Source organism: Nyctereutes procyonoides, unplaced genomic scaffold (genome assembly GCF_905146905.1).
Source record: "Nyctereutes procyonoides isolate TBG_1078 unplaced genomic scaffold, NYPRO_anot_genome, whole genome shotgun sequence".
NCBI lineage: Eukaryota > Metazoa > Chordata > Mammalia > Carnivora > Canidae > Nyctereutes > Nyctereutes procyonoides.
Genome location: NW_026575140.1, coordinates 38,163,395 through 38,190,684, shown reverse-complemented (window position 1 = coordinate 38,190,684; position 27,290 = coordinate 38,163,395). Strand labels below are relative to the sequence as shown.

Sequence of the window (27,290 nt, the reverse complement as noted above, 5' to 3'; positions counted from 1 at the left end):
CCTGCTGTATTCCAGCCATAGTTAGTTTTCTTCCTCAAATGCATTCAATTCACTCCTGCCTCAGGGCCGGCCTTTGCACTTGTTGTTCTTTATGTCTTTATGTCTTTAATGCTTTCCCCTTCAGATCTTTTATGCCTGGCCCCTTATCATAGAGGTCTCAGGTCATTTGCTGTCTTCCCAGTCCTTTCCCAACTGCCAGCCTTATGTCCCACCCTGGTCATTTCCTATCACATGCCACCATCTGACATTAAGTCGTTGTCATTTACATTGTCGTAGTTGTCATTACTATCTGCCAGCGTCTTGCTAATTTACTGGTTTATTTTCTGTGTCCTTGTACTAGAGACGACAAATTTCAGGAGAGTAAGGATTGCTTGCCTATCTTTTGGAAAGTCCTACCCCCACTCCATAAAATAGAGATTGTCACATAAGTAAGCACACAACAAATACTTTTGAATAGGTGAGTTGTTACTGATATATTATTATCCCAGGAGAGGTGGACCTGTGCTGGATGAAGGGAGAAAGCTATCTATCACCCAACATGTGTCAAGCTCTGTGCTTGTCTCATTTGACTCTCCGAACAACACTGAGACGTAATCTGATTCCCATTTTGCAGGTGAAGAACTGGAGGCGCCGTCATTTAGCAGTTTGCTTATGGTCACACAGCTGCGACTGGACCCCTTGTCTGACTGCTCCTGAGCCTGCATTCTAGATCTTGGAAGGAGCCGAATGTGTCTCGGGGACACGGAGAAGTCATCTGTTCCTGCAAAGCCTCGTGTGAGAAGAACGAAAGCGAGGGAGAGGCGGTGGAAAGGCACGTGCTGGCCAGGACACCAGCCGCAGCTAGGAGGGGGCTCCCTCTAAGAAACTGTCATCGCATGGCCTCAAGTCCAGACCTCCCTGGGCCTCAAGTCACAGCCAATCCCGGAAGGTGCGCCCTGCAGAATGGGGGCAAGGCGTAGGCCTCGCTGAACTCGGGGAGCGGAGGGAGCGCGCCAGCGGGCACTGAGGTCCTTCTCCCCTCGGCGGAGCTCTCATCCTGGTCAGGTCGGCTTGGACGCTGCTGCGGGCTCCCGCGTTCTGCGCTAGGTGGCGAAATGCAGCGGGGCTCCCCTATTCGGGGGAATGCGGTAGTGATGTATAAGGTATGAAAGATGTGGCCTGCAGAGAGCCGGCACTATCTCTACTGCTGCTGCTGCTGCTGCTACTGCTGCTGCCGCCGCTGCCGCCGCTGCCGCTCCTGCTGCCGGCAGAGCTGCTGGGAGTGAGCTGAGCATCCCGCGTCCGGGGTACCCAGCTCCGCGGCAGCTCCCGAGCCCCGGCCACCCCCGCAGCCGCCCCCCGCGGCCCCGCCAGCCCCAGGGAACAAAAGCGGAACTCTGTCGCCCGCTCCTGCAGCCGGAGGATGAGTCGAGAGGGCTGAGCGCAGAGTGTGGTGCTGCTCAGCGGCTGGAAGGTAGGACAGGAAGGTGTTGCGCTCGCCCGCCTGGCGCGGGAGGCTCCGGGTGGGCGCGCCGGGGTGGGGACGGCCGCGCGGACCAGCGTGTCAGCGTGTCCCGCGGGGGCTGCCCGCCCGGCCCGGCCCGGCCCGGCCAGGGGTGGTCCTGCCCGCCGCGCCCGCGCCGCCCGCGCCGCCTGCGCACCAGCACCCCCGGGAGGGCGCCGCGCCGCGCCCCCGCAGCCGCGAGGGGGGCCCCCTGGGTGGGAACTGGAGGCAGCGACGGGAAAGTCTGGAGCCCGGAGCCGGGCGCGGCGGCTGCCGAGGGGCCGCCCGGGCACTTGGAGGCGAAGAGCGGGCGGGCGGGCGGGCGGCGGCGGCGGCGGGCGCAGTGTGCGCAAAGTTTCGGGCGGCGCGGAGACGCAGGCGAGGGCCCCCGCGCAAGTTGTGGCCGCACCCCAGGGCGACCGCCCGGGGGGCCCGCACCCCGCGAGGACTCGCGGACCCCGGGACGAGCGCGTCTTGCTCCCCTCCCCACGCTAGCCTAGGCTGGGCTGACGCGCAGCCACTTAACCCTTCCCAGCCCAGGGGGACAACTTCATCCTCTTAGAGGTGGCTGGACCCAGGCCGGCTGGGCAGCGTCGGGGGTTCCTGGCTCTGTGCTTTTTGTGGTCTTGCGCATTTCCCCACTCGTTCTGGCTTTCTGGGATTTTCTGTCCACCACCGCGTCCAGAAACCAGAGGGGGTGGCTGCGGGTCTAGGCTGCGGGTCTAACCTGCCCACCCCCCGCCCCCCCTCCCCCTGCCCCGCCGCCCGTCTGTAATTTTTACCCCTCGCACCACCTGGACACATGTTTTCTCTCTCCCCGCTCAGTTGGGCTCTTTGATGCTGCCTTGAAAAATGAGATGATTAATCAATTAGGTTAGTGGCCAATTAGGCATAACCTTGTAGCAAAATAATTATGCCCGGCTCTCTGGGCTTTTTCACTGGTGATGAGATGGGAATCCGGCCCAGGTGGAGGGGCTGTTCCGAAGAGATATGGCTGATCAGGAAATTTCTGGGAATTTAAGATTCTTTTTTTTTTTTTTTAAATCCAAATTGTTCCGGTGGCGGTAGAGGTTGTGGGGGATTCAGTAGGGCTGTGAGTGTGTGCATCAATTTCCCCCACCCTGAGGAAATTAACCCTCTGCAGCACAGTCTAGGTGGACTTTGCAGGCAGCATGTTTCCAACAGCTCAGAAAAGGTGTGTCCCCTGCTTGCCAGCCCCATCCCCCTCGTCTCTGAGGGGCTCTCGCCTGGAAATCGCCTCACAGTGGCTTTGCTGCTGTTTTGGGAGGCTGAGTTCCGATGAATGCATTTTAGTTTCACGTCCGAGGAATCGCGTTGTTGCAGAAGGAGGTTCTAGTTCTGTGCCTTCTGAGGATGCACATTTCCCCTGCTCTTGCTACATAAAACGGTCATTAAATGGGTGCAAATGCAAGACAATCTGTTTCCAGGGCTGGGAAGTTCTGCTGCTAAGCGGGGCTTCCTTTTTCTTTTTTGGAATGACTGGCGGGGTTTGGCACTGCAGTATTACAATACAGCCATATTAAAAAGGTCTTCAGAGCTTAGAGCCCTCCACCACTGCAGCCCCATCTTCAACAGACTTCCTTTCTCAAATCCTTCTTGCTAGCAGCATACAGGGGATTTCTAATGTGTAGCATGTGCATTTTAATCCCTTTCCGTCTCTATTTTAAGCTTATCCTATCTGTTTATGCATCTGGACCTTATATAGTGGATTCCTTTTCAGAAGACAAACACCTAGAGCTGTTCCCAGGGCAGAGGGATTTTTGCAACAGGTCCTAGGTCTGGGTTTTCTAATAATGAGTCCCCGTGGCATTTAGTGAGCCGGGGCCCTGGTCTCTCCACCAGTGACCTGACCACATCGGACTGGGCGGTCACTGACATCCCCTGCAGTGCTGACATGAGCTGGTTCTGAATTTTATGGTTTTTCTTCCTTTCTGAGCTGATCAAGAGAGTAGCTGAGCAGTGCAATGTGACAAGCGGCAGTGCCACCTCACTCCCAGTGGAAAAAGCTGGCTGGGGCTTATGAGCAAATAGGAGTTGCCCAGCTGGAAGACTGCCTATAGATACTGGTGTTCAGGAACAACTGGGAGCCATAGGCTCCACCCGCCTTCCTCAGAATGAAGGGCCACTGTTCTGCATACTCTCTTTTCCAAGATTCATTTTTTTTTTCTTGAAGCTGGACTCAATCATTCACCTTCCTGTGATCCTGTTTGTTGCTCAGACTCTTGTGCTAGCAAAGGCCTTTCCCCTATTCTAAAATTGAAGCGTTTTTATAGAGTGGGAAGGGAGATTGGGGGGAGAAGGGAGGACGAGAGGAAAGAGAGAAAGAGGATGAGATGGGGAGAGTGAAAAGAGAGGCCAAGAGACAGACATAGCATTGGGCTTTGAATACAGGCAGGCAGTGGGAAAGAGGCAGGAGAGGTAGCGAATGAAGGAAGAAGAGGAGGAAGGAACATAGGCAGGGGAGGACACACAGAGAGGAGGAATTATAGTTCACAGAAGGGGAGAGAAAATATAGAGGAAAACCCTTATCTGCAAAAGACTCATTCCAGATACACTTGCTTGGAACTCAGCTTTGACGTAATCAGATAATTGCTTATGACATAAACATTGCACCACAGAAAGCTGCCAGCTCCAGTTTTTGCTTTTTCCTTGACTGGGGGCTGCAGTTGTTGGTATGGAGTTGGAGCTGGCAAGGGATTCATTTGCTTAGCAGATTTGCTTTGCATAGCCTCCAAAGCAGATTCTTGTTTGGGTCAGATCAGGGTCCTACTCCCTTTGGGCAGGCTGGGTGTTCAAACAGCTTCGGAGGGGAGGTATTCCTTTGTTTTTAGATCTTTTTTTTTTTTCACAGAATGGACAACTTTTTTAAGAGTGTATTTTTCATTTATTTAAAGTTGGAGGAAAAAAAGAAAAAATGATAGTATAGTAAACACTTTTACCTGCCATCTAAAACTAAGAGTGTTAGGAAAGTAATTCCAATTAATTTTCTCCCCTTCAGCCCCCTTTTCCCCATTCCAGACCATTCTTGGAGCCTCTGACTCATCTCCTGGCCTCCAGTATGGGCCCTCCACAGAGCTGTGACTTGATCTTTCTAAAACTTAGCTTTGATCCTTTGATCATATTATTCCCCAGATCAAAAAACATAAAGGTTTCCCTGTTGCCTAAAGCATAATATTCAAATATCTGACCGTAGACTTCAGAGCCTTTCAGAGCTTGGCCTTCTGATTCCCTCCTACACACACACACACACACACACTCTCTCTCTCTCTCTCTCTCTCTCTCTCTCTCCCTAACACACAGCATCATACACATCACAACCCTCTCACACATACACACCCTCATACAGCACCACCGCACATGTACGTGCACGCACTCTACACTCACACACACACTACAAACATGCCTTTCACACCTTTGTGAGCACAACGTCTTTTCCTTGTCTGGAGAACACATTCCTGTTCTACCTTATGAACCCTACTCATTAGGAGGGTCACTTGAAGGTTCTGTGTCTTTCAGTTCCCTGGAAATGGAATAACAATATTAGCTGCCATGATTCTTAATACAGTGATGGGAATAGGAACATTGGGGTCCTCTTAGCTACGAGCCCCATTTACGGAGTGAGGAGCATCTTGTAAAAGAGCAAAGGGAGTGTGTCTCAGGTTGAAATCAACTTCAGTTGGGGTTGTGTGTGACACTGGTTGGTTGGGCAAGGTCATGACCATCGCTTGGTGACATTTAGACTCTGTCTTTGCTGGTGGGAGTGCAGGCATCCCGTATCATTAACAGTTGCTCAACTTACAGCCTATGAAACAGCCCTATCGTGGAGGACAGAAGACCTCGTGACACTAGAAAGCCTTTTAATTTATCTAGCAGAGCCCACGAAGTTTCTATCTCAGAAGGGTAGAATTAAACAAGAAGGAATACCAAATAAAGAGTTCATTTGTATTCATAGGATTTAATAAATAAAAACGATTTTTTTTCTGAAACGAACTCCAAGCCATAGGTCTTGAGACTTTTTGTTTAATTAACATGCAGAATATGACTTCTTGTTTCAAAATGATCATTTTTTTTTTTGGAAGCTTGAGCTCAGATCTTTAGTGACATTTTTCCTCCAAGCAAATATTTACAGCCGAGCTGGAAACTGACAGGAAGGAGGGTTTAAAATGAAAATGTTACCAAACTGAAGTTTACATCTGAGTGAAACACATGGTGTCACCATGGACAGAGTCCTAAGGACTCAAAATATTTGTCAATCTGTAGAACTTGAAGAAACCAAGCTGTTTCCTTTGTTAATGTGAACTCTAAAAATTATGTTTTTGCTTATGCATGATGGTGGCTGTTTCTACTTCTTATCTGTTTGATTTAACTATGGTCACGGAACTCCAGCCATGGGTGTTGTCTTTATCTTCTGTTCCAGATGAGGCAGGTTGTCTGAGAGCTAGTGCCAAGGCTCGTTTCTCTGTCTAGTGTTGGTACTTATGCAGTTCTTCCTGCCTGGAACACCTTTCTTTTTCAAATCTCTTCCAAATCCACTAGTCTTTTATTTATTTATTTATTTATTTTATTTTATTTTATTTTATTTTATTTTATTTATTTTTTTCCCACTAGTCTTTTAAAGCTTAGAGTGGGTACCAAGTCCCACATGAAGTTTTCTTAGTTAGCTCTACTAAATATTGATCACACTGACAGTGGTAGGTTTTAAAAATTACTTTATTAATTTTTCAGGTAATATGAATAATACAAGTTAACAATAATAATAAAAATGTGAAAGTATAGAAAAATATAAGGAGTTAGTAAAAATCATTTGAAATTCTCATTGTAATTAGATGAATGTCCTTTCATTTATGTCCTTAGACCTATATACTAGCATTTATGGACGGATATGGTTTTATATACTCTGCCTTATTATGAAGGCTGTTTGCTTTTTGTCCTGGGCATCTATTTTTTAATTTTTTTTATTTATTTATGATAGTCACACACACACAGAGAGAGAGAGAGAGAGGCAGAGACATAGGCAGAGGGAAAAGCAGGCTCCATGCACCGGGAGCCCGACGTGGGATTTGATCCCGGGTCTCCAGGATCGCGCCCTGGGCCAAAGGCAGGTGCTAAACCGCTGCGCCACCCAGGGATCCCCGCATTTATTTTTTAATAAAGTTTTTGTTTGCTTATTTTGTGTCCTTTTCCTCACAAACTAATCTAATAGCCTAGATATCTTTTATATTTTCTCTATGCTCTCATAATATTTACATGTATGAGTTTACACACAGTATATACATACATAAAGATTTTTGTCATTGATTTAAAAGATGAGATCATATATATATTCCTTGGCATACTGTATTTCTCACTTAAAACACTATGGGAAACTAACTCTTCTGCCTCTTGCCCCCAGCAACCCTCCCTCAGTCAATTGGTATAGATATATTACTATTTTCAATGGCTTTGTAAGTTTCAGTGGTATGAATACACCACAGATTTTTCAACCATTCCCCTACCAATGAGCATTTACTTTGGTTCCACTAATTTTTATGCACAATGCTGAAATAAGCATCTCTGTCGTGTTATGATAGATGTTGGCAAATTGAACTCCAATAAAAATAAATAAATAAATAAATAAATAAATAATAAATAAAGCATCTCTGTCGTTCATCATCACCTATGGATATGCTCAAACTTTTATGAGTAGAATACGCAAACTAACATTTCTAAGCCAAAGTATATGTACTTTTTACAATGCTATAGATCTTTCCAAAGAGAGTATAACAATTCGCATTTCCATTAACATGTACAAAGTAGTCTTTTCCCTGTATCTTTGCCAGGAGTATGTGTTATTTCATTTACTTTTGCTAACCTGGTTAGGTAGCAAGTGATAGTTCATTGTTATCTGCTTTGTATTTTTCTGATGTCTACCAAGGAGGAGCATCATCTCATGTTCATTGGGCCTTTGGATTTGCTTCTAAGTGCATAGCTAATTCATCTTTTGCCCACTTTTCTTTTTGATGGTTTGCCGTTTTCTTGTCATCTCATAAGGATTTTTTTCACGTTCTAGAAAGAAATCTTTTTTTTTTCATCTATATCGTATATGATTTTCTTTCCTTAGAGGTTTGATCTAGTGTCATAATGATCTCTTTATTTGTCTGTGCCCAAACTAGACCATGAGTTACTAGACAGCAAGGATGTGTCTGATTCATCTCTAGGACATCACATCTAAGGCAAGTCTTGAAAAAGTGTAGGTTCAGGGGGATCCCTGGGTGGCTCAGCAGTTTAGTGCCTGCCTTTGGCCCAGGGCGTGCTCCTGGAGTCCTGGGATCGAGTCCCATGTTGGACTCCCAGCATGGAGCCTGCTTCTCCCTCTGCCTGTGTCTCTGCCTCTCTCTCTCTCTCTCTCTCTCTCTCTCTCTCTCTGTGTGTGTGTGTGTGTGTCTATCATGAGTACATAATAAATAAATAAATCTTAAAAAAAAGTGTAGGTTCAGAATAAATGGTTATAACACTGACTCCATGTGTGATATTCAAGTATATTTCATTTAACATTGGATCGTATGAAACAACATATATGTGGCATCTATAAGCTGGGATGTTTCAAATTAACAAAATTTCAAGAAGACTAATGTTTTGGAAATATTTATAAATAAATTACACATTTCCCTCCTTTTTAAAATAAGTGTGATTCAAAAATATAATTATGAGCATCAGTTATTGTATTGAACTATATACTTGATAATCTTAAGAACTATTTATTTTATTTATTTTATTTATTTTTATTTTTTAAAGACTATTTATTTGCAAGACAGAGAGAGAGCATGAGTAGAGAGTAGGGGCAGAAGGAGAGGGAGAAGCAGACTCCCTGGTGGGCAGGGAGCCTGATGTGGGGCTAGATCCCAGGACTCTGGGGTCATGACCTGAACCAGAGTCAGAAACTTAACCTACTGAGTCACCCAAGCACCCCCTAAAGGACTATTTAGTGATACAGGACCATTTCTCCAAATTATACAAGTGGTCTCAGACCTATGGATATACAGATTTTAGATACTAGTGTCTGTTTTTTTGTACTTTTCCAGTCTTTTTTTCTCCCTATAAGTTTGTACTATTGTTTCTTGGTATTGTCAGTTTACCTACCTCTAAACCTAGTCCTCTTCCTTTCTACCCATCTTTGTGTTGGCTATGGGCTAACATATCAGGAATTGTGCTCATTGGAAATATAGGTATATTGAGGGTTAGTAAGCATCAGCCAAGTTTTGGCCTGGATGCCATTACTATGAATAAAGGGCATCAGCCTCTAGTGAAAATACAACTGTGGCTGTTTAGGGATCTGTTTTGTTTCTTTGTTACAGCTGTTTTCTGGGAAGATGGGATTGCTGGATAAATGAAGTGGTGGCCTGCCATCTCAATTAATTATGATATAGGTCCAACAGCATTTAGCCAAGATCCTAGATAAAATTGATTACAAGATCTTTAGAATGGTAGAAATATATGTGTTTCAGTCTTGAAAAGTCTGAGTGTATGCTCAGTGTATGCTGTGAAGCTGTGTGGTGTCCAGGGTCCTTTCAGCTTGCTGCTTCTCCATCCCTAGGACATTGCTGTCATCTTCATGATCCAGGATGGTGCATCACATATCCTCATCACAGTAGATGGCGGGAAGAGAGAAGAGGGGTCAGAGGAGTACCTTCCCATTTCTTTTAAGGGTGTTGCCAGAAGTTGCCTCCCTAATTTCTTTTTGCATCTTCATTGACCAGCATGGAGGTGACTGGCCCCTCCTAACAGAAAGGAGGCTAAGGAGTACTATTTTTTTTTCTGGGTGGCCATGTGCCAGAATCAGGGTGCTATATTAGAAGACAGGGAGAGTTGATGTTGGTGGATGCACTAGCAGTGTCTGCCACACCTACTGTCATCATTGCTGGCACCTTCTCAGCTTTCTTGCCAGATTGCCAACTCTTGAGAGCAGTTGCCTACTTTTTCTTCCCACCGCCCACTGTTGTGTGACATGTGAAATAGTTGCTCAGTAAAGACAGTTGTGTTTATAATCTTTCTCTCCTTATTTTAGTGATGGGAAAGTGCAGGGAGAAGAGTTGAGCTTGCTGATGACATGGAGCTCAGAAACTAGAACCTTGGGGCTTTTGGTTGATTTTTCTTTAATTTAGCTCATGCCCTGTATAGTCCTCTGTGGCCCTATTATTTCTATTTCTTACTCAGCCTTCACTCTTAGCTCTAAGAGGTCTAGGTGGGGAGAACACATGCTTTGGAAGCAGGTGTGTTGGCAACTCTGTGAGAGTCAAGGGGAAAATCAGCCCCCTGCAAATAATACAAGTTTGAGATTATGGCCTACTTTGCAAAAGGGTCTCCTGGTAATCAACAGATTGCATCTCCCAGCTGAAGTTTCTGCACCCCATGGGCTCCCATTGCCTTTCTGATTAGCACAGAAGCATCTCCTTCCTTACTCCGACTAACTCTGGAATTGGGTTTATTTAAGCCTAATGGCTGATTCTGACTGGTTTCCCTGCTTCCAAAGCACAAATGTGTTCTTTTTTTTCAGATGGTGGGTGGATTTTGATGGGTGAGAGCGATATTTAATCATGTCCTTTCTCCCTCATAGTTAAAAACCAAGTAGTAGATGAATACAGGGGCTAGTCAAAGACGAAGACCTGGGTCTTATTTCTGTTAAAGTTTGTTTGGAGGTTGTGCAGTTTGTGCAGCTACATCAGGACTCCTGAACTTTCTCTTTATGTCAGTCTGAGTTGGATATACACAGGTTTCCCTTCCCCTCTGTAGGAGCACAAGGGGCCTCATTGGCTTATTTCTTGGGTCAGCAGTGAATGAGGATCTCCGAGATCAGGCAGCTTGGAATAAGAGAAAGAAAGGAAGTGTTCTATTATATCAATTAGGTTCTTAGTTGATAATGACACAGTTTAAGCAGAAAGGGATTTATTAATGGGTGTTGGGTAGCCTACCACATTCTAGAAGGGTCCTGGGAGCCAAGCTTGAATATGAGGACAGTTACTTAACCACACCATGGGATTGTTAGGGTGGAAATGACACTGTTGCTAGGGACACATGGGAGGATCTTCGAGCTGCCCCAGAAGAGCTACTGTCTATGCATGTGGCAGATACCACCTGTCTTTCAGTTCTTCCAGGCCTCATGCAAATGTGTCTGCTTTGTGTCCTAGAGCACCCTGTAGTCACTCCTGGGTCTCACACATAAATATAAGTAACACAGAAGTGCAGTTGGAATTGTGTTGAGAGAGTCTAGAGCATATCTTCTGTAGCCACATATATTTGTGCTCCTGTCTGGATTTCACCCAAAAGATAAATCAGTCCTTTTCCTTTGAGGAGAGGTGATGGAAGTGTTGCTGCCCTGCTTTTTCCCTTCTGGGAGTGGCATGTACATAAGCAGTAAGGCTTCCCCTTGAACATCACACACTTGCTTACAAGCCCTTAGGGGGCACCGTGGCCTTCAGGATATTACTCAAACTCTCTATGGTGGCAGAAAAGCCCCTCCTCAGTTTGTACCTAGTTTTTCAGCCTCACTCCTCACCAATCCTCTTTCTGTTTGCTATCGGGCTTTCTATTCTGCATGCAATCCATTCTGACCTACTTGGAAGACTCTTGAACATGCCTATGCTCTCCCATGCCTCCACGTCTCTGTGCCTGCTGCACTCCTCTCCCTGTCCTTAAAGTCCTCCTTCATTTGACAGACTTCTCCCTAGTCTTCAAGACTGAGGTACCATTTCCTCTGGGAATCTTCTTTGTCCTTACCTAGGTTGGATTAGGTGTCCCTCCTGGATATGCCCAAATCACCCAGCAATCCCTTCTGTTACTACACCTGGCACATCATACGTGACCTTTGGCTTATTTGTCTGCTCATGCTAGTGCGAGCTGTCTGAGAACATGGTCTTTGTCTTTTATCTATCTCAGTAGCCAGCACAAGGCCTGGTACATAGTGATTGTGCAAATGAATAAAAGAATGAGTGATCCCTATCTGATTAAGAACATGGACTTTGAAGTCAGAATCTGACTTTGCCACCATGTGGTTATATAGCTTTAGGCAAATTAAACATCACAGGGTGGTTGTATGAAGGCTAAATAAAATAATGCATGTGAAGTGCTTAGCATGGAACATGTAGTAGACACTCAATAAAATTCAGTTATCCCTTTGATTTCCTGATAATCATTATTATTGCAGGTATTCAATGAATGGTAGTGATTCCTAGTGTACTTTCTAGACCAAAGTATAAAGGGTGATCTGTGACATTTCCTGCTCCCAGAGAACCAACCCCCAAATACTTTGAAACCACCAGTGGATTGAGAGGAAGAGTAAAAATAGACAGAAATTGACAGAAGTTACCAAGGGAGAATCTTGTATAGAGCAGTTCAGTGACAAGAGTGAGAGAATGCCTCCTGACATCAGGTTTGTCACTAGGATTTCACTAACAGTTCTACCTCCTTTACATACTTCACTCTTTACTCCATGATTTTTCCCTCAAAAAAAAAAAAAAATAGACACTGAGGTGACACCAAAAACAGTGTCAAAACTTCAGTGAAGGTCCAACATTTTCCAAGGGATTGCCTGGAAGCACACAACCTGCTGTGTTTTCTCTGCGAGTATGCACTGTTAAGACAGTGGGAACATCATGCTGATGTCGAAAACCAGCTTGGAATATGGCAAATGCCTTCTTCGTGCCAAATCCCTAGCACAGCCTCTTACAAAGTGCAAAATACCTTTCTTTTCTCTATTTTCCCTATGGGTCCACACTAATTTCACTACATCCAATCCAGCAAACATTTATTGAACCCCTACTGTGTGTAGGGAACTCTGCTCATTCCCTTCTGTGCTTGTTCCTCCCACCACATTAATGTTACTGCTTTATTAGAGATAAAGATCTGTGTCAAAAGGAAATGTTTGTTGTTGGCATCTACTGTTTTTAAGGGGACAACATAAAAGAAAATATTTGTATTGCTAGTTTCTGCAGAAATAGTCCTTGTTATTAGGCCTGAATGGATGCAGTCAGAGAGAGGAACATTGACTTGGAGGGAGTATGGAGACAAAGGACCTATCAGACTTTGATGGTAGACCTTGGGTATGTTGTTTAACATCTTTGGATGCCAGGTTTCCAGTGTTATTAAGGATCTTTCCAGCTCTAATATACAGTGATTTTTAAAAAAGAAAGGGTTAAAGAACATAACAAAATTTGGATTTGCTGTCCAGATATGAGATGTGTAATGGATTTGGAATTAGAAGACTTGGTTTGAACTGTGGCATTGACATTTGGTTTGTGTGACATTGGACTTAAGCTCTCAGCCTGCCCAATCCTTCCCTATAAACTGGGGATGCTGCCTCTTGCCTGTCCTGCTGCATAAAATTGATGTGAAGCTTCGAAGAGGTGATGCATGTGAAAATGAATCATGAATGACAAGAGACTGTACACACACGCATACAAGCCATTATTACTGTTAATAATCATTTTGATTTCAATATTTTATTCCAACCAACACTTTTGCATTTTGCCTTCTGGATTGTTTGAAGAGAACGTCATCTTTCATTTTTCCCCCCAGAGCAGTCAGGGGATTTCTCAAAAGAATGGGTGCTGTGTCCTCTGCATATCTTTCCGATCGACACCCGTCTTGGGCCCCAGTACTTGTCTAAGTGTATAATGTTTCAACCGTTGGCCTGAAAGGGGGCCATTTGTTCCCTGCTAAATGAGCTGTTACTGTGTGCCTCTGTCCCCTTGACACCTGGGGCTGTGTTCATGGGAGAATCCAGCCGTGGATCTCAGGAGCCTTTTTGAAAAGTTTATTAGAAGAAGGGAGAAAACATTTCTCAGCAGGTTGTACCCTCCATCACTGGATTCGGCTCATTAGTCCGAGCAGGGCGAGTTACCTGGGAGTGGAAGGGCAAGCCTGCCTGCCTTGGCTCCTGTAGGCACTGCCAGGGGTGCAAGGAGAGGCACAGGCCTCCCAACAGCCCCTCCCTGGCCTTTCTGCTGCCCCTGCTCCACAGGTGGCTAATTAGCTCTAATTGGCTGGTGCACTGCTGTCCATGGTTTGGGGCAGCTTACCTAAGCTTGCCTCCAGGGGCACCTTTCCCTTATTTCGGCCCCAGGCCTGACAGAATCTTATGACCTTTAAGGCAGAGACCCCTCTCTCACACTGACTTTTTGGGCTCTGTCCACTGTGAGTGGCCTGGTTCTGCGAGCTAAAGGGGCAGCTTCTATCCAGACTGTGGTGGCTGGATCTGCCCAGTAAGGACCAAACTGCCTCTTCTGCCTTTTACATGGCTGTTATAAAGACACTATTCTTTCGACTGTGCCAGGTGTCAGCCATCTCATTCGTGGGTCTTTTGTGACATCCCATCCACACAGGGTGATTCCCACGTACAGGAGGGAGACTGAGAGACATAATTGTGTCATAACTGTTTCCTCCACCCCTCCCTCTGTGCATACCCTGCATACCCTCTACATGGAGGTCAAGTTAATGACACAGGCAGGACCAGAACTCAGGGCTCCCCCCACCCCCCTGCAAGAGAACATATATCTGTCTCTGGAGGAATTCTGCTTCCTCATCTCTTCGCCTTCCTAGCCCAGGTGCTCAGAAAATCCTTGTGAAATAAACTGATGAGAGTCTCAAAATAGGAACCCCACATATATGAGACTGGGTCAAGGCCAAGGGCTCCAGGGTTAGTCATCCAGAGCTCAGGATCCAGCCTCTGTATCCCACTCTCTGAGTGGTATCTGGCAAATCCCAAAACTAATGGTGTCAATTCCTCTGCCTCAAGCCTTCAGTGGCTCCCCGTTGTCTCAGGACAAAGTGCAAACCTTTCCCATCCCTGGCCCTCTTTGAGCAGCCTGGGCCACTTAGGCCCCAGGAATCACCTGCAGGTCCTGTGTGTGTGCCATGCTCTTGTTTCCTCCTGAGCTGTTGCAAATTTGGAGCATGGTTTGTTGAATGAATGGTGCTGAGTGACTTGAAGTTCTTCCAGCTTTCCAGAGCTGTGATTTTAGCACTCCCGGGGAATAGACAGATGGGCCTAGCGGGAGGAGGGCCCATGACCTCCACGGCTCCCCAGCCCCTGCCCCAGCCACCCTTGTCCTCCCGATGGCTGAGCACACAGCTTGCTGGGCAGGCTTTTCTGCCCCACAGGACTGTTTTCCACTCAGTGTGAAATTTCCGTTTTGTAGTTCTCTCTCCTCACCCTGCATTTCCCCATTATGTCACCTCTCAGAGGCGTCGCACTGTTTGCTTGTCTGAGAGCACTAGGAGGCACAGACCATATCGGTTTTGCTCCCTGTTGTAGCTCCAGTCCGTGGCAGTAGGGAACCAATATATATATTTGCTACAGGAGTAAAAGAATAGCTCTGGGGCTGGAGCTGTGGCAGAGAGGCAGGCAGGGAGAACATGTGGGCCCAAGTCCTGGCACATCTGACGTCTCTAGCTCAGCTGATGGTAAACATCAGCCTAGCCTTTATTTTTCTCATTATGTTTAAAACCCACCAGTTACCCAATAGTATAATTTTCTAAGTGGTTTCATTTCAGCTCTGCTAATTGAAGAGAACCAAGCTCTTTTTGAAGCCTTACTTTGTGTGTGGCTGTCACTGGTAAGAGTCGAGACTGGTTGTCAATCATTGACAATAGCGTGCCATTCTGGAATAATTTAAGTTTAGGTCTTTCTTTCACTCAGGCATTCATACCCTGTTATATGTTTTCATACTGAGCTGAGAACAATCTGGGGTGAGAAACTGTCATGTGCTCTGGGAACTGAAATGGAGGTTTCTTTTGAGATTTCAAATTCCTCTGGTCTGTGGCTCAGAGTAGCTTGGGGCGGGGGGTGGATCACAGGTTTGGGAGGCAGACCTCCTGGCCCCCAGGTAGGAACACACTGCTTCCCCACCCTCTTCACCAGCCAGGTGATCATGGTTCAGTTTACTCCGTTTCTGAACCTGTGTCCTAACACAATTGAAGGGGACGTGAGTACTTTGCAATGGAGATTATCAAGAGAATTAGTGACATAATGAAAAGACCTGGATCACAGCAGATCCCTCGGAAGCAGTGCAACTTCCTGGCAGCCTGTCACACTGCATGCAGGTTACACAGTACCTCGTTGGGGTCAGGGCTCCAGAGGGGACTCTGTATGGTCACTGGGCAGACCTTGGGGATTCGGCAGACCCGTGTTCAAACTCCAGCGCTGCCACTTCCTTCAGTGGCTGGGAGAGTGAGCAAATCAGTGCATTTAGAATTCCTTTACTACAAGTTAGAGAGAGTAATACCTACTCACAAGTTGTTACGGAGATTGAAATTATGAGAACTATCACCATAGTCAGTACCCCATAAATGTCAACTCCTTTCTCCTCCTCCTCTCTACATTTCAAGACATGTATTTTATGTTAGGTGGATGGGGAAAGAAAGAGGCAATTAAGAAAATAGTCCCTAAATCCTGCTTCACATTAAAGATGCAAATATACAAGCATTTGCTTGGTTTTCTTAGCCACATCCACCTGCAACTGGCTCATTTATTTGACAGATTTTATTGAGTACCTACTGTGTGCTATGTATAGTTAGTTGCAGGTACTAGGATCCAGCAGTATAGAAATCAGTAGGTCTGCTCTGATGGTGCTTATATCCAGTGAGAGATGGATAATGAACAAATAGGTAATATAATGGCATAATTAGTAAAGATGAAGTGAAACAAAGCAGGGAACAAAGAGTTTGCAATTTATATATGAGTGGTCAGGGAGAGCTGCTGTGAGGAGGTGAGAAATGCAGAGCCTTTGTTCTTGTTGTTCCCTCCACCTCCAGTGCCATCCCTCTCACTTGTCAGGAGCATCCTATTCATCAAAACACCATTCAGACATCACCTGCTCTGAGCATCACTTCTGCTAGCCCATTGAGACAGAGTTGGTCTCTCTCTCCTCTGTGCTCCCACAATGCATTATTCAGTCATTGCTGCTTCTCCACTGGACTGGAACTCTTCAGGGGCATGAGGTTTTCATCCTTTCCACTTCAGGGCTGGGCACAGTGCTGGGCACAGAATGAGCTCATTAATGGTGCATTGAGTGAGTCACTGAGGCAGTAGATTGACTCAGACGTCAGCACATGCTGAGCACACTTGGAAGGGGGCAGGTAAGTGACCACAGTTTGTCCTGGGGAGGCCCACTCAGTTATGAGATGTATCCTTTGCTCTCTGAGCTAAGCAGGCTCTCTCTTAGAGTAGTCATCACAAAACACAAAATAAACTCTGTTTCAAGCCTTGTGGTTAGAAATCATCTTGCTCAATATTATAATCATTATACAGTGTGCGTGTAGGACCTCTAGCCCATGGTTCGCACCTCAATCCAGCCTGCCTCTCTTCACACCTCAGTTGCCAAGTCTGCCATCTTGTTTCTTTCTCACCCACTTAGCTTGCCCAGTCCTGCTCTGCTCCTCCCTTCACCCACCCCCCACCCTGTTCTTTGTGGTGAATGGGTGAGCTAGCCTACGACCTAAGTTCAGTATCTGGCTTACCAGTTGCCATGTCTGTGGCCTTGGCCCAGTCATCTCCCTTTGCCGAGTCTCAAGTTCACTACCATTGAAATAGTCCTCTGTCCTGCCAATGATATGTAATGTTGGGGTAATAATGTTATACATTAGAATATTCTAAGGCAATATATGAGCTGAGATATAGGTGAAAGAGCCCCAAATTTCACTGCTCTTTCACCTATTGGCTAGGTGACCTCAAGCAATTCATTCACACTCTCTGGACTGTTTCCTTATATATACAGTGGAGATGACAAAGACAACTAATACCTACCAAAACATAGCACATGCCAAGCATTCTTCTAAGCATCTTATTAACTTACATACTCTTCACAATACTCCCGTGAACTTGCTGCTATAGTCACCTCTATTGCACTGCCGAGGACACATATGCACAGAGAGGTTAAGTAATTTGCTCAAGGTCACACAGTTAATAAGAGACAAAGATGGGATTCAAACCCAGTCTGTCTGGCTCTGGAACCTACAGTTTTAACTATCACATCATTTTGCCAACCATGATGCTGTAATTCTTCCCTGGCAGAGCTGTTGCGAGGTATAGGAAGGCAATATGGACAGGATGTATGATATTGTAGATATCCGACCAATATTATTATTATTATGTTACACCTCTTTGGAGCTTAGCACAGCCTAAGTTTAGTAAACACTTATTTTGTTGCCGCCTTTGGCTGCATGTCTGTTTGCAATTCAGCTGTGATTCTCAGGAGCAGACATTTACCCTGAGCCATGTCATAAGTAACATGCCAGCACATTCTTAAGAATCCCTCTAAGATGGTGCCTCTTTGTCTTTTGTATCTGTTCTTTGTCAGTGGTTGAGCCATTGGAGGGGGGATGCACATTTGAATAAGGAGTTGGTTTTGTTGGAGAAGTGGGTCCATTCTGAGCAGGAGGAAGGTGGGGTCAGGTCTGCAATTTTCTCTGGCTCTGGGAACAAATACTCCACCTGCTTCTCTAAGCTGGAAGGTCTCCAGAGATGTGGGGATTGGTGGTGACCTCCAGCCCGCTGGCGATTACACAAAGCCAAGAGCAATTTTTAAAGTCTTCTCGCCATTTTGCTCTCTCTTTAAAAATTAAATGCCTGACACCGAGGTGTTTTATTCCCAGACCAGCTGGCCTTTAAGAGGATGGCTTGAAAGTGAGAATGCCTGATGACCTCTGACCTTGGGAGTTTCCAAGGGTGGAAAAGGCCACAGGAAGGGAGACAACCTCATTCTTTTTATCAATTTAATGAAAAAGAAATGAAAGCATCCATCTTGATGACTGAATTTCCACAGTGAGGGAGCCATGGGAAGGATCCAGGAGCAAGGATGTGGTGGGGAATTTGGGACTCAGCAAGGCTGGGAGAAGTATAGAGGCAACCTAGCCCAGGAATGAGCACTGGATCCAGAAGAGGAAGACCTGGGCTCTAATCTCAAGTGTGCCACCAACTGTCTGTGTGGTTGTGGGTAAGTTACTGACCCTGTTGAAGGTATTGTATTCCATGTTCAATATGTAAACAGTATAATGAAGTGGTTAAAAGCAAACTTTGGAGCAAATTCTAGTTGTAGCACTGACTGCCTGGGTAATTTGAGTAGATTACTTATCTCTCTGAGCCTCCGTTTTCACATCTGTAAAATGAAGATCTTGGAGGCCATGCCTTTGTTCATCCTGCACTTAGTATGCCCCATAACCCCTTTCCACCCTGATCTCTGCATCTTTGCCTGGCTGTGTTCATCCTTTGCAATTTAGACCTAACTTCCTTTCATAGGGAAGGCCTTTCTCTCTCTCTTTCTCTATGTGTATGTGCGTATGTGTGTATGTATATGTGTATATATGTGTGTATGTGCATATATGTGTGTGTGTATGCATATATATTTAAATTTTATTTATTCAGATTAAACTAATTAACATATAATGTATTATTGGTTTCAGAGGTAGAGGTCAGTGATTTATCAGTCTTATATCACACCTAGTGTTCATTCCATCATGTGCCCCTTTAATGTCTATCACCCAGTTACCCCAGCCCCGTCCCTACACCTCTCCAGTGACCCTCAGTTTGTTTCCTATGATTAAGAGTCTCTTATGGTTTATCCCTCTCTCTGATTTCATCTTGTTTTATTTTTTCCTTTCTTCCCCTACAATCCTCTGTTTTGTTACTTAAATTCTATCTATGAGTGAGATCACATAATTGTCTTTCTCTGTTTGACTTATTTCACTCACCATGATATCCTCTAGTTCCATCCATGTCATTGTAAATGGCAAAATTCCATTTTTAATAATGGAATATACATATATAGGTAATATATAATATATATGTAATGGAACATATATGTCACATCTTTTTTATCCACTCATTTGTCAATGGAAATCTGGGCTCTTTACAAGTTTGGTTATTGTGGACATTGCTGCCATAAATACTGGTATGCAGGTGCCCCTTCGGATCACTGCATTTGTATCTTTGGGGTAAATATCCAGTATTGCAATTGCTGGGTCATGGGATAACTCTATTTTTAACTTTTTGAGGAGCCTCCATACTATTTTCTGGAGAGGCTGCACCAGTTTGCATTCCCACCAGCAGTGTATGAGGGCTGCCCTTTCTCTGCATCCTTGCTAACATTTGTTGTTTCCTGACTTGTTAATTTTAGCCATTCTGACTATTGTAAGATGGTATCTCATTGTAGTTTTGATTTGTATCTCCCTGATGCTAACTGAAGGAAGGCCTTTCTTAATGCCTTGGCTGGTTGAACTATCCCAAACCCCCATGCCCATCCTGTGTTCCCATCATCACCAGTGCCTCCTGTCACTGCACCTACCTCTCTCTCTAGGGAACTTGGGAGCCTGGAGCTACTTCTTCTCCATCTCCCCAGGGCCTGATTCCCAGATGCAGTCTTTGAATACTTGCTGATGGAATGAATGAATTTCTTTCCAGCTCTGAAATTGTATGCTTCTAAGTTTATTTGTCCTTATATATGCCTAATTTCCAAAAACAGATATAAAATATACTGTTTTCTTCCTCTTACAAAAAGGTAATAAATACAATCCTTTACACTGATGCAAACATTAGCACTTGATGAAACATTTTTCACATTATCTAGTACCCTGCTACCTAGTGGCTTATCAGCACTGGAGTTTCAAATTAATTTAAGGCTACTACTGGATCTCATCCAAAAAGATCTAGTTTTTGAACTACTGGAACTACCTTTTTGCCTTGAACTGACCACTTGTCCAGGACTGCTGCCCCATCCCCCACTCTGGATAGTCTCTTTACCAAGCTCCAGGGTCTCACTGACTCCCAGGTAATGAACCAAGTAGTTCTGCAGGTCACCCTGATCTCAGGAGTCTGCTTTCTTGGTCTGATTTTTAAGCAACAATGTCTAAATCAAGTATGTGATTTCCAAATTCACAGCCTGCAGAGGAGCCTGCTGTTGACAGAGTTGTCAGCAGGGGGAAAAAAAAGAATGCAAGATTGTCCAACAGAAATAAATCTTGGAGAGTGTTTTGCCAAGCCATCCAAGCATTCATACATTTGCTACTGCATGCAGAATACTGTGGAGGGAAGGAGAAAGAAAGGGGGAGAAATGAGCAAAAGAAGAGCTGAGGGGCGCTTGAATTCTCTCCCTCCATGTCCTGCTCCTTCATTCCTCTCAGAAGACCCCACATGAGATGTGTATGTTATTTTTTCCTTCATGGTTTATTTCCTCTCTGACTTTTTCCACTGTTACTCTGGCTCCTGGTGGGCTGCATGCTAAAGGAGAACAAAGAGATCTCAATGTGCTATGGGCATGGGGCTTAAAGACAGTCCTGGACACAAGCTTTAATTTTGCAAGGGAGGCCTCCACCATTTGCAGATTGACCATGTTTCCCCTTTGCTACCTGGATCTGTTTGTAGACTCCACTTGAATTATGAGTGTGCTTTTCTGGAATATGTGGAATACCTAGGCCATCCAAATCTCTTCCAGTCTTCAAGGCCTTAGAGGTTTTCTTCCTCAACTGGGCCTTTCCAGACTAATCCAGTCTTTTGCAAATTTTACACTCCCTGATTTTGGAAAGCTGTGCAGTTAGAACCCTGTAGGCCTTTGGTTCTGTTGCCTCCAGTTGCTTTCTTTGTCTCTTTTTCTTTTGTGTATTTCAGATTGCCTCCTTTTAGGAGGTTCCAGAGTTTTTGAAGGAAGAATGAACCTTTCCCCAGATATTTCTGTGTTTGAAAATGCCTCTGCGTTTAGCAGGCTCTGCAATCTTAGGCAAACAGTCAACATTTCTCAGCCACAGTTTTCCTCCTCTTTAAAATGGGGTAGCAATGTCTATCTTATGAAATGTTTATGAGCATTAAATGAGTCAATATAAATTGCTTCGAAGGCTATGTCTGGCAGTTAGTGGCAGTCATTAAATAACGTCAGTGAACATTGGGTTTCTCCCGAAGACACTGTAGGATTGTGCCAGGGATTAAACAAGGGTGAGGTCATTAGTGCCTGTGGGATGAGACTGCCGGAGTTCAAATCTAAATTCTACCACCTGTGCCCAGAGCAAGTAACCTCTCTAAACCTGTTTGTAAAATAAGGCTAATGATATAGCCTTCCTCCTAAGGATGATATGAAATAGTCCTTAGAAAGCATTTGGGGGGATCCCTGGGTGACTCAGAGGTTTAGCGCCTGCCTTTGTTTGGCCCAGGGCATGATTCTGAAGTCCCGGGATTGAGTCCCACATCAGGCTCCCTGCATGGAGCCTGCTTCCCCCTCTGCCTGTGTCTCTGCCTCTCTCTGTCTCTCTCTCTCTCTCTGCCTCTCATGAATAAATAAATAAAATCTTAAAAAAAAAAAGAAAGCATTTGGCAAAGTGCCTTTCACTGAGTGAGCATTCAATAAATATCAACTATTTTTGAGGAGGTGGAGAGCATTTTCATTTGTGTTCTTAACAGTTCCATAGCATTCCAAGTTGCTCTGATGAGGGAACTATGGCCCACTCTGTAGTTTCTGGGGATTCACATCATACCTGTGATGAGTCAGGAGACTGCATGTTAGCAAGAGCCCGAGACTTGGACTTCTGCACACCCACCTTGAGCCTGACCTCTCTGCCTTACTTAGTTTGTGGCTTTGAGAAAGTAAACTTCTCAGAATCTCCTTTTCATTGCCTGTGAAATGGGATAATAACTTTTAACAGTAAAACACACACACACATACACACACTCACTAGTGCCAGCATATATGAAAGCACTGTTTGAACTAGAAATTGTGCTACAAAGGAAAGATATATATCTGTTATTATTACCTTGTTATAATCAGCCAAGCAACATTAGTATAGCATCTCTCATATGCCACACTGGGCTGGCTCTGAGAAATCTCCAACATTTTTTGAACAGAATAATTGTAGTCATTGGAAATGCCATGAATTCTGAGATGGCTGGAGCTGGTGTTTCAATCACAGGCCAAGCCAGGGCCATTCCAGAGTGGTTAAAACCCAAGAACTAGAGACGAGCATTTAGAAGGCCTGCCCAATGCTGGCTCTACTTTGTCTCTGAATTTAGTCAATCCACTTCATCTCTCTGAGCGTCAGTTTTTTTACCTATGAAGTGGGGATGAACCATGCATGTCTTGCCCACTTTATGAAGTTCCTGAGATTGTCAAATGAGATGACTGACATTCAGTTGCTAGTAGCATGCAGCACGTGCTATGACATTTTGCAGTCTCCTCAGCAGTCTGCAAGGTTTTGGAAAAGGAGTGACTACCATCTGCATTTTCTTGGTGCTCGTAACAATGCTTATAACATCACATTCAGCAGATGCTCAGGAGCTGGTCATCAACAAATAAAGCACTGTTGCTGTTCATCTTTTTTAAGAAGCTTCCATGCTTCTACCCCCCGCCCCAAACTCCTTGCCAGAAAAATGCTCTTCCCCTAAGAGGATACCTTTAAGCTTTACAAATGGAAGCTGCTGGTACTACTGCTAATAATTGTTATTGTCAATGAAACACATCCTATGTTAGAGCACTTGTGCCAAACACTTCATATGCAGTACCTTTAGCGCTCAGGGCATTTCTGTGAGGGAGGTGTGAAATTCAGGCTTAGAGAAGCAAGGGGAAATTTGCTCAAGGAGACATATAAATAGGAAAATAAGGAATTGAGCCTAGTTCATGTGATTGCAAATTCTACGTTTGTTCCCCTGTACCCCACTGCTACTGGGAGGCCCACAAGCAGCCCAATTGTGCTGTAATAGCCCACAGTTGAGTGAAGCAGTGATTTCTCCTGTGAGTGGATTAGAAGTAATTCCCACTTTGAGAACGCAGGGGGTGGGAGGAGCAGACAGGCCAAGGTAAAAAAGCCAGAGAAGCAATTCTTTCAACGAAAAAAAAAATCTGTATTTGGATTCTTTTTTACACATCCAACCCAGCAGAAAATTGGTTTGCGGAAGATGTAGGTCGTGGCTCTGGCCCCGGCATCTGGACGCCTTATATTGTACACTATATTACCGGAGTAATATCGTGCACTTTATTAGCACCAGCAGGATTTGGGATTCCCATGGGGACTGTTCTTTGCTGTCAGATGTATAAGGCCATTTAATCTCCTTTATCAGATCTGGTTCTGCTTCCCCCATCCCCACCTCCTCTTGCAGACCAATAAAGAGAATTTCTTCAGATTCATTGGCCTGAAAACTAGCTGTTAAATACTCCTCCATCCACCTCAAGCCCTGTATCTAATAAGCAAGCAAACCAGGGAGGTGTCAATGCCTTGAAAATCACTCTGTGCATTTGAGTAGCAATTTTCTTAGGACATTTATAATTGGAACTTCATCTTTCTAATGCAGAGACTAGAGGAAGAAATTGCTAATTATGCCTAGCTAGCTCTAGTCTCACCCAGGCACTGTGGGCTTTGGGGACAGGGTTGGCATTCTTTGTTCAAAAGCCAATTACACCATTAGTTCTGGCCAGAGAAATGGCTAGAGTCACTTCAGAAAGAAGGACACTTTTCTCTGAACAGAACCTGGGTTTTTCCTGACCTGTTTGTGGGCCATTTTTTGATAGAACCAAATAAAGCATTCAGAGGTCAGAGAGATATGGGTTCAAAATCCAGTCCTGGGTGTATTCTCTGTGCTCCATGATATTTATGCACACATGTAGTACGTGTGAGCCCTGGGACTGGTATGGAGGGCCTTGGGATTAAGATATCGCCTTGCATTTGGAGAGAATACAGTGTCACGGAGAGAAGACATGTCTGAACAACTGCTGCTAACACAGCATGAGAGTACTGTGGGGTCACAAAGCAGATCCATGGTGCAGACACACGGAGCGGGAATCTGGGATGAGAAGATCCCTAAGACAACTGCATTTTCGGGTTAGTCTCTTCCCTCCTGAGGTTCAGTGTCTTTAGCTGTAAAATGGGGCCATAATACCTACTATGAAGCTGTATACTATATATAAAATGCTTAGCTTGGTATTGACTGCAGAGTTACTAGGAGTATTTATTTATTTATTTATTTATTTATTTATTTATTTATTTATTTATTTATGAGAGAGAGAGAGAGAGAGAGAGAGAGAGAGAGAGAGAGGCAGAGACATAGGCAGAAGCAGGCTCCATGCACCGGGAGCCCGATATGGGATTCGATCCCGGGTCTCCAGGATCGCGCCCTGGGCCAAAGGCAGGCGCCAAACCGCTGCACCACCCAGGGATCCCTACTAGGAGTATTTAAAACAGACAAAAGGTTGAATAACAGCTTCAATAGTTATTTTTATTTCTGTGGCAGGAGTGAACTGTGTATAATAAAGATCTGGGAAGCCTGCATTTAACTCAAGTCTTTTCTTAGCTGTGTGACTTTAGGCAAGTCGCTTCACTTCTCTGAGCCAAAAGCTCCTTTCTGTCGGATGGAGATAAGGTTGAGAGGATCAAATGAAATAGTTAGATGGGAAGGGGCCTCGCAGATTTTGAGGTATTGTACATGTGGAAGGTATTTGTTTTGTTATCACTGTCATTATAATTCATAGATACAGACCATGTGAGGAAGTCAGCTCTGCAGAAAGGAAGATGTTTGGTGCTCAGGAGTTGAATTGGAGGTTAAATAAGCCACAAGCTTGGTTCAGTGAATGTCCATCTGGAGCATATGATTTTATTTTTTTTATAATTTTACTTTATTTTATTTTTCATCAAGTGTACTCTAGTCCCCCATCCCCTCACCCATCTCTCCTCTGGTAACCACCAGTTTGTTCTCTACAGTTAAGAGTCTGGTTTGTCTTTCTTTCCTTTGCTGATTGTTTTGTTTCTTAAACTGTACATGTGAGTAAGATCATATGGTATTTGTCTTTCTCTGACTTATTTTGCACAGCATTATACTCTCTAGCTCTATTCAGGGCAAGATTTCATTCTTTTTTATGGCTGGATAATATTCACATCTTTATTCATTCATCTATGGATGGACACTTGGGCTGCTTCCGTAGTTTGACTATTGCAAATAATGTGGAGCTCATGATTTCAAGCAGGAGTTCTCAACCATGGAGGGATGGAGGAGAGAGAGACAATGTAACAATTACCTAGGACATTTTTCCAAAATGTGTATGTACATGCACACAGCTCTTCTCCCCACCCCATCCCACCCAAATATCCAAGGTATATGAGGATCTGCAGTAGGCATTACTGACATGGATTTGTCAAAAGCTGATAACCCCTTCTTCCCTAAAATTGAGTTCTACACTTATAAAGAGCTTTGTGAAGCCCACTTTATGTTAAACCCACATCTCTCTGCCTCTTGTCATTGCCATTTTAGCACATTAACCTGTTTCTGTGCCTAAAACATTGTTCCGGTGGATTAAACACTTGGTCTCTATATTTGGCTTCTTCACCTCTACCACTCTATCTGGTGTATTAAAGTTTTAAAAACTTAGGAGGATTAGATGTTCGGATTATAGGGCTGTGGAATGTGTAGGACCAATAAAATAAGGACATTCGTGAGAAAACCAGATTTTTGAGAGTCTTGTTTGAACCAAAGGTTCCTTAGGACCCCACTCTGTGCAGACATCATTGGCCATCCCAGCCATCCTCGGTACTGCCCTGTGCTCATGATGCCACATCACATTTGTACAGCTCTCCATTGGGACAAAAAGCACTTGCCTACTGTCTGTGCTGGTGACCCTCAGGATGCTGTGGGGAGGGGTCACAGGAACAAGTATTACTGCTGCATTTCACAGAGAAAACGAGGGACTCCAGAGAGGTAAGGGGGCCTTCCTATAGTCTCAGATGGTGAGGGGTGCAGCCAGGGCTCAGGTGGTTTGGGAGACTCCCTGCGTGGGGCTTGTTTCCTGCCCTGGAGGCTGTGTCAGTATTAAGAAAATGTGACATGGCTTGCTTGCATGCGCCAGTGACCATTCTTTCAGACAGGACATGCTCAGGAACTAGCGTCATTCTACAAGCCGATACTGAGAATCTGTTTAAAATTCCATTCCTTGCAATGCAGTCCCTTGAATCTTTCCCTCTATTGTTTAGGGTCAGATGTTCAGTTCTATAAGGACCCTGAGAGCAACGAGTGGGTGGATCATTTCTAGCAATATATATATGACCCTACCACCCCGGGGGAAAGCAGCAAAACATGATAAATTCTGATTCATATTTTCTCAGGCATGCTGGAGTTCAGTGGGGACTTGGAAGAAAAGAGAAATAAATGTATGTATGTGTATACACTTGTATGTGTGTGAGTGTGTGTGTATTATTAAGAAGACTTAACCAACACCAGCACACAAGAGAAAACCACAGCTCTCTGAGAATGTTTCTGGGCTTAAAAAAAGAAAGAAAAAAAAATCAATTCCAGAGCTTTCCACCTGGATTGGCCAGTAATCACAATGATAATGCCTTATAACTACATGTAGGCTTACAAAATGTATTCACATTGATAATAAAAGATATATACATATAGCAAATCCTTCCTGAGGACTTATATTATACCAACACTTTCTGGACCCTTTTTTTATATCTTACTTTATTGAATTCTCCCAGAATTTTTAAATAAGATTATCATTATCTCTGTTTTAAATTGAGGAAACTGGTTCAGTGAGGCCAAGCGATTCTCTCCAAATTATAAGGCTAGAAAGTCCCAAAATTCTTCAATAGAATCTTAGGCTCCAAAGCCAGTGCTCTTTAAATTGCCATGAGGTTGACTCTACAATTATACATCTATAGGTTTCCATTTTAAAAAGATTTACTTATTTGAGAGGGGGGAGGGTCAGAAGGAGAGGGAGAGAGAGTCCTAAGCAGACTCTGTGTTGAGTGTTAGAGCCCAGAAGTGGTGCTCCATCCCAGGACCCTGTATTCA

The 27,290-nt window shown here is 44.6% G+C and overlaps 1 protein-coding gene across 1 annotated transcript in view; it reads left to right on the top strand.

The window, feature by feature from the left end:
• The first annotated feature begins 1,300 nt into the window (after window positions 1-1,300).
• DAB1 (DAB adaptor protein 1) overlaps window positions 1,301-27,290 on the top strand; it is a 1,111,289-nt gene continuing 1,085,299 nt past the window's right edge. The window contains exon 1 of the mRNA XM_055307012.1: window positions 1,301-1,453. The gene's annotated coding sequence lies outside the window, so the exon portion shown is untranslated. The remainder of the gene's footprint in view (window positions 1,454-27,290) is intronic.